We start from the raw sequence: 9,645 nt of genomic DNA on the forward strand, positions 1-9,645 counted from the left end.
GTGGAGCTTGGTTCCACCTTTGATTAGAATTATTCCTCCATCCTTGGTTTTGATTTCTTCCATGTTGATTGTAGATGGGTCTTTGTGGGTATGAATTGGCTACCACTAATGTAGTGTCCTCTTGGAGTTGAGGGTACTCATCAATGTAATGGTTGTTACAAGCACAAATACTACATGATCTTGGTGGTCCTTCAATTCTTGGAGGTTGAGGTGGAGGAGCTATCAAGGCTTAGGGAATTTGTTGCCCTTGGATAATTTGTCTCAACAAAATTGTCATCTCACCGAGGGTCTTTGTTAAAACGGCATCTCCGAAAGGAGAAACTTCACTTAAAGCTTTTGGTTGTGGATTCCTTGTCCTTAAGTGTTGAGTGGAGTCTGCCAAATCTGCTATAATCTCCCAAGCTTCCTCGGTGGTCTTCCACTAGAGGCATCTAGGAGAAGCTTATCTTGGGGGTTCATCCTTTGATAAAAATAGCTAATAAGAACCAACTCATCAATACGATGGTGAGGGCAAGCTTCCAATAACTTCTTGAATCTCTCCCAGTACTCATAAAGAGTCTTCCCATCTCGTTGCATAATGCAAGAGATTTCCTTTCGCAGCTTATCAGTCTTTTGTGGTGGGTAGAACTTTTCCAGAAATTCCTTACGCAACAAGTCCCAATTGGAAATCACATCTCCCAGTTGAGTATAAAACCATTCCTTTTCTTTTCCCTCCAAAGAGAAAGGGAAAGCAAACACCAAAACTGCTACTTCATCTGCACCATGCCTTCTCGTAGTGGAGCATGCAACTTGAAAATCCTTAAGATGCTTAAGGAGATCTTCCTCGGGTAGTCCATTGTACTTGGGGAGCAAGTTGATCGTGCCGGTCTTAAGCTCAAAATTTGGATCTAAAACCGGATACCGGATTTGAATTGGTTGCAAGTTAATATTAGGAGCTCCGGCTTCCCTTAAGGTGATTCTACGAGGTTGATCCGCCATGGTGTCGTCACCTGAGTCACTCACAGAGATTTCATCACTCTCCACAGATGAATATAAGGTTTTCTCGTTGATTGATAAATGATGGTCATGGATTGATGGTGATAGTGAATTGGAGTGCTCTTCAAGCAAGCCCGATTCACTATTCATGAACGCTAGCCGTCGCTGAGCTTGCCTAATATGAGTTAAAGTTCTTTTTATTTCCGGATCAAAAGGGGCCAAGCTCGGGTCTGGAAGTGACCGTGTCATTCAACTGAGGAAGCAATAGAAGCATGTAATTATGAAAAGCAAAACAAGAATAGACAAATAAACATAAACCAACCTAACAATTAACAACTACCAAAACTAGCTAGATAGGAACAATATCTACAAGTTAGTGCCAAGTAACAAATAAGAACCAAATATTCACACTATTTACATATTCACCACAACTAAAATTTTAGCACTCATTGCACTTGAAGTGATTCCCCGGCAACAAAGCCAAATTTGATAGCCGGCAGGATTCACCGTCAATCTAGGTTTTCACAAATTAGAATCTTATCGGTGAAGGTATAGCCTAGACCAACGATCAATCCACCACATCAAATGTTTAATCTAAAGATATGTCACAATTCAAAACCAATTCAATTCCGGGAGTTTCAATTCCCAGGTTGTCTCCCAAGGACACTTGAGACCAATGAGTATGCAATCTTAGTTGTAAGGATCATGGAGGTTGTAATGAAGAGATAAACATATAAAGCAATGAAAGAACATGAAAAATTGTAATAAATAAACTAATAAAGGAATTAATGAAGTAACTATGCAATATAAACAAGTAAAGTATAAAAGCAACTAATGTAAATGTGTATAAAGGAATTGAAGCATAAAAGGCATCTTGGCTTGGAGTGAGCTAAGGGTCATTTCCTTGTTAGAACCACAACCATGCCAACTAGAATGGATCAATCTCATTCGATCAACTCTCACATCGGAAAGTAAGTTAAATGAACATAAGTGTTATTAACCCACAAATCCTAAATTGCTTGCTAATTAACTTAGCAACAACATAGCGTTAGTGGGAACAAGAACAATTAACAATCCAAAATTGACACTAAATATTGGACATTCCAACTCTAGGAACCCAATTTCTCACTTTTTCCAAGCCAAGAGATAGAAAACTAGCCCAAAATCATGCTTGACATTTTGTCAAACACTTGGTGGGCAAAAAGCTTAAACATGGGGAAAATGAGAAAAAGCTTGAAACCAAAAGCAACAAATAATCTCAATCAACAATAAAGACTCAAGAAAGCATGTAAAAATCATCAAACATCAAATTCATCAACAAGAAATAGCAATTGCAAAGGAGAAGTGAAATTGAACTATAACTTGAATTATAAGAAAGTGTAAGAACAATGTAACTATAAAGAGTAATAGCAAGAGATACTTACAACGGGAATTAGCAAAATCCAAGATCAAAATTGAAATGGTACTTAAATGTAGAAACCCTAGTATAAACCCTAGTAGAGAAAAGATGATGAAAAACTTAAAGAAAAACTACACTAAAAACTATCTACCACTACTCCTAAGCTATTCTAATGTTATCCTCTACTATGATCTTCATTCTCCCTTCCTTATGAGCTAAATGGCTTCAGAAATAGGCCTCAAATCCATCAAAATCGCGAGTCACGTGCTATTTTAATGAAGGCATGTGCGTCCACCTGTGCGGACGCACAGACGGGTGCGTCCGCACACTCTGCGGAAAAGCTCGACCTGTGCGTACGCACAGGAGGTTGTGCGTACGCACACTAGGGGATTCTTGATTGGACGCGTGATGCGGCTCACGCGCACGCGTGGCTCTGATTCGATGGTTGTGCGAATGCACGCAGGTTTGTGCGCACGCACTCTAGACTGAGCTCTTCTCCTTTGATTCTTCATACTTCGTCCACTTTGAATGCTCTTCTTCCATTTTCTCCAAGCCATTCCTGCCTTATACCTTTGAAATCACTAACAAATAACATCAAGGCATCGAATGGAAGATAATTGGAATGAAATTAATCAAATTAGGCATAAAAGAGCATGTTTTCATAATCAAGCACAATTTAGTAGGAAAGTTCAAATGCATGCTATTTAGTGGAATAAGTGCAAGTTAATATGATGGAATCCATTCAATTTCAACCAAAAATCATTATCAAATATGGATTCATCACCCAACCTCTTGGATGGGATTGGTTAGGACTTCCTGATGAGCGGATAATTTGTACGCTTTTTGGCATTGTTTTTAGTATGTTTTTGGTAGTTTTAGTTGAGTTTTTATTATATTTTTATTAGTTTTTAGTTAAAATTCACTTTTCTGGACTTTACTATGAGTTTGTGTGTTTTTCTGTGATTTCAGGTATTTTCTGGCTGAAATTGAGGGATCTGAGCAAAAATCTGATCCAGAGACTCAAAAGGACTGCAGATGCTGTTGGATTCTGACCTCCCTGCACTCGAAGTGGATTTTCTGGAGCTACAGAAGCCCAATTGGCGCGCTCTCAACGGCGTTGGAAAGTAGACATCCTGGGCTTTCCAGCAATATGATAGTCCATACTTGCCCAAGATTTGATGGCCCAAACCGGCGTTCAAAGTCACCCTCAGAATTCCCAGCGTTAAACGCCCAAACTGGCACAAGAATGGGAGTTAAACGCCCAAACTGGCACCAAAACGGGAGTTAAACGCCAAGAAGAGTCTCTACACGAAAATGCTTCATTGCTCAGCCCAAGCACACACCAAGTGGGCCCGGAAGTGGATTTTTATGTCATTTACTCAATCTCTGTACACCTTAGGCTACTATTTTTTATAAATAGGACCTTTACTATTGTATTTCATCTTGGTTCTTCTGGTTCCCTCTCTGGGCCGAAACCAATGATCACACTATCACTTATGTATTTTCAACGGTGGAGTTTCTACACACCATAGATTAAGGTGTGGAGCTCGGCTGTACCTCGAGTATTAATGCATTATTATTTCTCCATCAATTCCGCTTGTTCTTGTTTCTAAGATATCACTTGTTCTTCAACTTGATGAACGTGATGATCCGGACACTCATCATCATTCTCACCTATGAACAAGGTGACTGACAACCACTCTTGTTCTACAAGCAACCAAGGCTCTAGTGAATATCTCTTGGATCCTGATTGCACGATGCATGGTTGATCGCCTAACAACGAGTGCTCGCCTGACAACGAGCCACCATTCCGTGAGATCAGAGTCTCGTGGTATAGGCAGGACCTGATGGCGGCATCAAGAATCCGGAAGGTCTAAACCTTGTCTGTGGTATTCTGAGTAGGATTCAATGATTGAATGACTGTGACGTGCTTCAAAACCTGTAACCTACTGGGCGTTAGTGACAGACGCAAAAGATGATTCTATTCCGGTAGGGGAGGGAACCAAACCCGGTGATTGGCAGTACTGTGACAGAGTGCGTGCATTAGCTTTCACTGCGCGGATGGGAGGTAGCCACTGACAATGGTGAAACCCTACACGAGCTTGCCATGGAAAGGAGTAAGAAGACGCAAAAGAGTGATTCTATTCCGGTAGGGGAGGGAACCAAACCGGTGATTGGCAGTACTGTGACAGAGTGCGTGCATTAGCTTTCACTGCGCGGATGGGAGGTAGCCACTGACAATGGTGAAACCCTACACGAGCTTGCCATGGAAAGGAGTAAGAAGGATTGGATGAAGACAGTAGGAAAGCAGAGAGAGACGGAAGGGAAGGCATCTTCATATGCTTGTCTGAAGCTCTTACACCAATGATATACATAAGTATCTCTATCTTTATCTTTATGTTATTTTCGTTCATCATCTATACCCATTTGAGTCTGCCTGACTGAGATTTACAAGGTGACCATAGCTTGCTTCATACCACAATCTCCGTGGGATCGACCTTACTCACGTAAGGTATTACTTGGACGACCCAGTGCACTTGCTGGTTAGTGTGCGAAGCTGTAGTGATCACAATTTCGCGCACCAAGTTTTGGCGCCGTTGCCGGGGATTGTTCTTGTGTATGGACAACTGACGGTTCATCTTGTTGCTTAGATTAGGTATTTTTCTTCAGAGTTCTTAAGAATGAATTCTAGTGTTTCAAGGTGATGTTCTTATCATCACCAAAGCTGATTGATTCTCATCAATTTAGCTCTTGAATGCAATGTCCTGCTGAAGCTTAGCCGGCCATGTCTAATTCCTTTAGACTAAAGCTTTAGACTAACATTGCATGATTCCTGGAATTCTCATTAAGAATTTTGATACCTTTATTTTCCTTTTCACTTAATTTTCGAAAAAAAAAAAATTTTATAAAATCATAAAATCCAAAAATATTTCTTGTTTAAGTCTAGTGTCTCATTTTAAGTTTGGTGTCAATTGCATGTTTCTGTTCTTCTTGCATTTTTCGAATTTATGCATGTGTCTTCACTAATCTTCAAGTTGTTCTTGATGATTTCCTTGTTTTGATCTTTGAATTCTATTGACTTGAGTGTTTTGTTGTTTCTCATATGCATTCTCATTTTGTTAGTATCAGTAGTGTACAAACTGCTAAGTTTGGTGTCTTGCATGCATTGTTATTTGATTTTATTTGCATTTTGATTATTCCTTATTATTAAAAATCCAAAAATATTTTTAATTTGTGTCTTTTCAAGTCAATAATACAGAGAATTGAAGATTCAGAACATACTGCAGAGGAATCACACAGAAAAAGCTGGCATTTAAAAATGCCCAGTGAAGAAGACAGACTGGCGTTTAACGCCAGCCAGGGTGCCTGGTTGGGCGTTTAACGCCCAAAAAGGTATAGGTTTGGGCGTTAAACGCCAGAATGTGCACCATTCTGGGCGTTTAACGCCAGGATGGCAAAGGGGGAAGATTTTGTTTTCAAAATCAATTTTTTTTCAAGTTTTCAAAGTTTTTCAAAACCAAATCTTTTTCAAATCATATCTTTTCAATCAAATGTTTTCAAAATCAATTTCTTTCCTTTTTCAAAAGATACTTACTAACAATTAATGATTTGATTGAACATTTTTTGCCTTTTCTGTTGAGAAAGGTTTTATGGAATCATATCTTTGTTAGGCAAGTCATTAATTTTTAAAATCAAATCTTTTTAAAATTGTTTTCAAATCATATCTTTTTAAAATTGTTTTCAAAATCATATCTCAATCACATCTTTTAAAACCAATCATATCTTTAACACATCTTTTTCAAAATAGTTTTCAATCAAATCTTTTTGATTTCTAATTTAAAAATCTTTTTAAAAAAATCACTTGATTTCTTTTCCACTCTTATTTTCGAAAATCAATTAAGTGTTTTTCAAAATATTTTCAAATCTTTTACTTAATTTTCGAAAATTACTTCCCTTCTCTCACATCCTTCTATATGGACTAACACTATTCCTTAATGCAAATTCGAACTCCATCTTCTTTGATAAGTTCGAATTTTCTACTTCTGTCTTCTACTCTTCTTTTCTTCTGACACCTAAAGGAATCTCTATACAGTGACATAGAGGATTCATATTTTCTTGTCTCTCTCTCTTTCATATGAGCAGGAACAAAGACAAAGGCATTCTTGTTGAAGCTGACCCTGAACCTGAAAGGACCTGAAGCAAAAGCTAAGAGAAGCTAAGGCTCAACTCTCTGTTGAGGACCTGACCGAATTCTTCAAGGAGGAAGAACCCATGGCAGCCGAAAACAACAACAATGCCAACAATGCAAGGAAGGTGCTGGGTGACTTTACTGCACCCACTCCTAATTTCTATGGGAGAAGCATCTCTATCCCTGCCATTGGAGCAAACAACTTTGAGCTAAAGCCTCAATTAGTTCTCTAATGCAACAGAATTGCAAGTTCCATGGACTTCCAATGGAAGATCCTCATCAGTTCTTAGCTGAGTTCTTGCAAATCTGTGACACAGTCAAGACTAATGGGGTTGACCCTGAGGTCTACAGACTGATGCTATTCCCTTTTGCTGTAAGAGACAGAGCTAGGACATGGTTGGACTCTCAACCTAAAGAAAGCCGGACTCTTGGGAAAGATAGTCAATACAATTAATCAGAAAATGTCCCTCAGACATGCTTTCTGAATGGAGCATCATAGGTATTTTCTATGATGGTCTCTCTGAACTGTCCAAGATGTCTTTGGATAGCTCTGCTGGAGGATCTCTTCATCTGAAGAAGACGCCTACAGAAGCTCAAGAGCTCATTGAAATGGTTGCAAATAACCAATTCATGTACACTTCTGAAAGAAATCCTGTGAACAATGGGACTGGTCAGAAGAAAGGAGTTCTTGAGATTGATGCTCTGAATGCCATTCTGGCTCAGAACAAAATATTGACTCAACAAGTCAATTTGATTTCTCAAAGTCTGTCTGGAATGCAAAATGCACCAAGCAGTACTAGGGATGCTTCATCTGAAGAAGAAGCTTATGATCCTGAGAACCCTTCAATGGAAAAGGTGAATTACCTAGGAGATTCCTATGGAAACACCTATAATTCTTCATGGAGAAATCACCCAAATTTCTCATGGAAGAATCAAGAGAGACCTCAACAAGGTTTCAACAACAATAATGGTGGAAGAAACAGGTTTAGCAATGGCAAGCCTTTTCCATCATCTTCTCAGCAACAGACAGAATTCTAAGCAGAACACCTCTGACTTAGCAACCATGGTCTCTGATCTAATCAAACCACTCAAAGTTTCATGACTGAAACAAGGTCTTCCATTAGGAATTTGGAAGCACAAGTGGGACAGCTGAGCAAGAAAATTACTGAACTCCCTCCAAGTACTCTTCCAATCAACACAGAAGAAAATCCAAAAGGAGAGTGCAAGGCCATCAACATGGCCGAATTTGGAGAGGAAGGAGAGGAAGTGAACGCCACTGAGGAAGACCTCAATGGGCGTGCACCAATCTCCTCTGAGTTCCCCAATGAGGAACCATGGGAATCTGAGGCTCAAAATGAGATCATAGAGATTCTATTGGACTTACTTCTGCCTTTCATGAGCTCTGATAAGTATTCTCCCTCTGAAGAGGATGAGTATGTCACTGAAGAGCAAGTTGCTAAATACCTTGGAGCAATCATGAAGCTAAATGACAAGTTATTTGGAAATGAGACTTGGGAAGATGAACCTCCCTTGCTCACCAAAGAACTGGATGACTTGTCTAGGCAGAAATTACCTCAAAAGAGACAAGATCCTGGGAAGTGCATGGATGAATCCATCATCCTTGGCAGACCCTTCCTAGCCACAGCAAAGGCTGTGATTAATGTTGATGGAGGTGAACTGATCATTCAAGTGAATGAAGAATCCTATGTGTTTAAGGCTCAAGGATATCCCTCTGTCACCATGGAGAGGAAGCTTGAAGAGCTTCCCTCAAATCAGAGACAAATAGAGCCCCTACAGTCAAACTCTAAGTTTGGTGTTGGGAGGCCACAACCAAACTCTAAGTTTGGTGTTGAACCCCCACATTCAAACTCTAAGTTTGGTGTTGGGAGGTTCCAACAAGGTTCTGAGCATTTCTGAGGCTCCATGAGAGTCCTCTGTCAAGCTAATGACATTAAAGAAGCGCTTGTTGGGAGGCAACCCAATGTTTTATAGTTAACTATTTTCTTTTGTTATTTTATCTTTTTTTGTAGGTTGATGATCATAAGAAGTCACAAAATCCATTGAAAAAGCAAAAACAGAATGAAAAACAGGAAGAAAAACAGCACACCCTGGAGGAAGAACTCACTGGCGTTTAAACGCCAGTGAGGCTAGCAGTTGGGCGTTTAACGCCCAGTCTGGCACCATTCTGGGCGTTTAACGCCAGAAAGGGGCACCAGACTGGCGTTAAACGCCAGGAAAGGGCAAGAACCTGGCGTTAAACGCCAGGAATGGGCACCAGCCCGGCGTTTAACGCCAGAAATGGCTCAAAACGTGATTTTGAGCAACATTTGGTGCAGGGATGACTTTTCCTTGACACCTAAGGATCTGTGGACCCCACAGGATCCCCATAAACCCCACCACTCTTTCTCTTCTTCTTCACCCATTCACCAATCACCTCAACATCTCTTTCTCTTCACCACTCACATCCCTCCTTCATAAACCACTACTTCTTCCCCTTCTGGCCGAACCACAAAGCCATCTCCTCTCCTCCATTTCTTTTCTTCTACTCTCTTCTTTCTTCTTTTGCTCGAGGACGAGTAAACCTTTAAGTTTGGTGTGGTAAAAGCATTGCTTTTTTAAGTTTGGTGTGGTTAAAAGCATTGCTTTTTTGCTTTTTCGTTTTTCCATAACCATTTATGGCATCCAAAGCCAGTTCAACTGAGAAGGCATGACCTCAAGCCCATCACTAAGAAGAAGATGGAGCAAACAAGAGATCCCTGAGAGACCTCAAGGGATGCACTTTCCTCCACAAGACTATTGGGAGCAACTGAACACCTCCCTAGGAGAATTAAGTTCCAACATGGGACAACTAAGGGTGGAGCACCAAGAACATGCCATCCTCCTCCATGAAATTGGAGAAGATCAAAGGATCATGAGAGAGAGCAACAAAGACAAGAAGAGACATTGAGGAGCTCAGCACTCCATAGGATCTTCAAGAGAAAGAAAGAGCCGCCATCACTAAGGTGGACCCGTTCTTTAATCTCCTTGTTCTTTATTCTTCTGTTTTCGAAAATTATGCTTATGTTTGTCCATGTTTGTGTCT

General features: G+C 40.1%; 1 non-coding gene across 1 annotated transcript; it reads left to right on the top strand.

Moving 5' to 3' along the window:
* The first annotated feature begins 496 nt into the window (after positions 1 to 496).
* LOC130963883 (small nucleolar RNA R71) lies at positions 497 to 603 on the top strand. Its single transcript, XR_009080000.1, has one exon. It is a non-coding gene; the product is annotated as a small nucleolar RNA R71 (small nucleolar RNA).
* Positions 604 to 9,645: the final 9,042 nt, after the last annotated feature.

Source organism: Arachis stenosperma, chromosome 2 (assembly GCF_014773155.1).
Source record: "Arachis stenosperma cultivar V10309 chromosome 2, arast.V10309.gnm1.PFL2, whole genome shotgun sequence".
In the NCBI taxonomy this organism is placed as follows: Eukaryota; Viridiplantae; Streptophyta; class Magnoliopsida; order Fabales; family Fabaceae; genus Arachis; species Arachis stenosperma.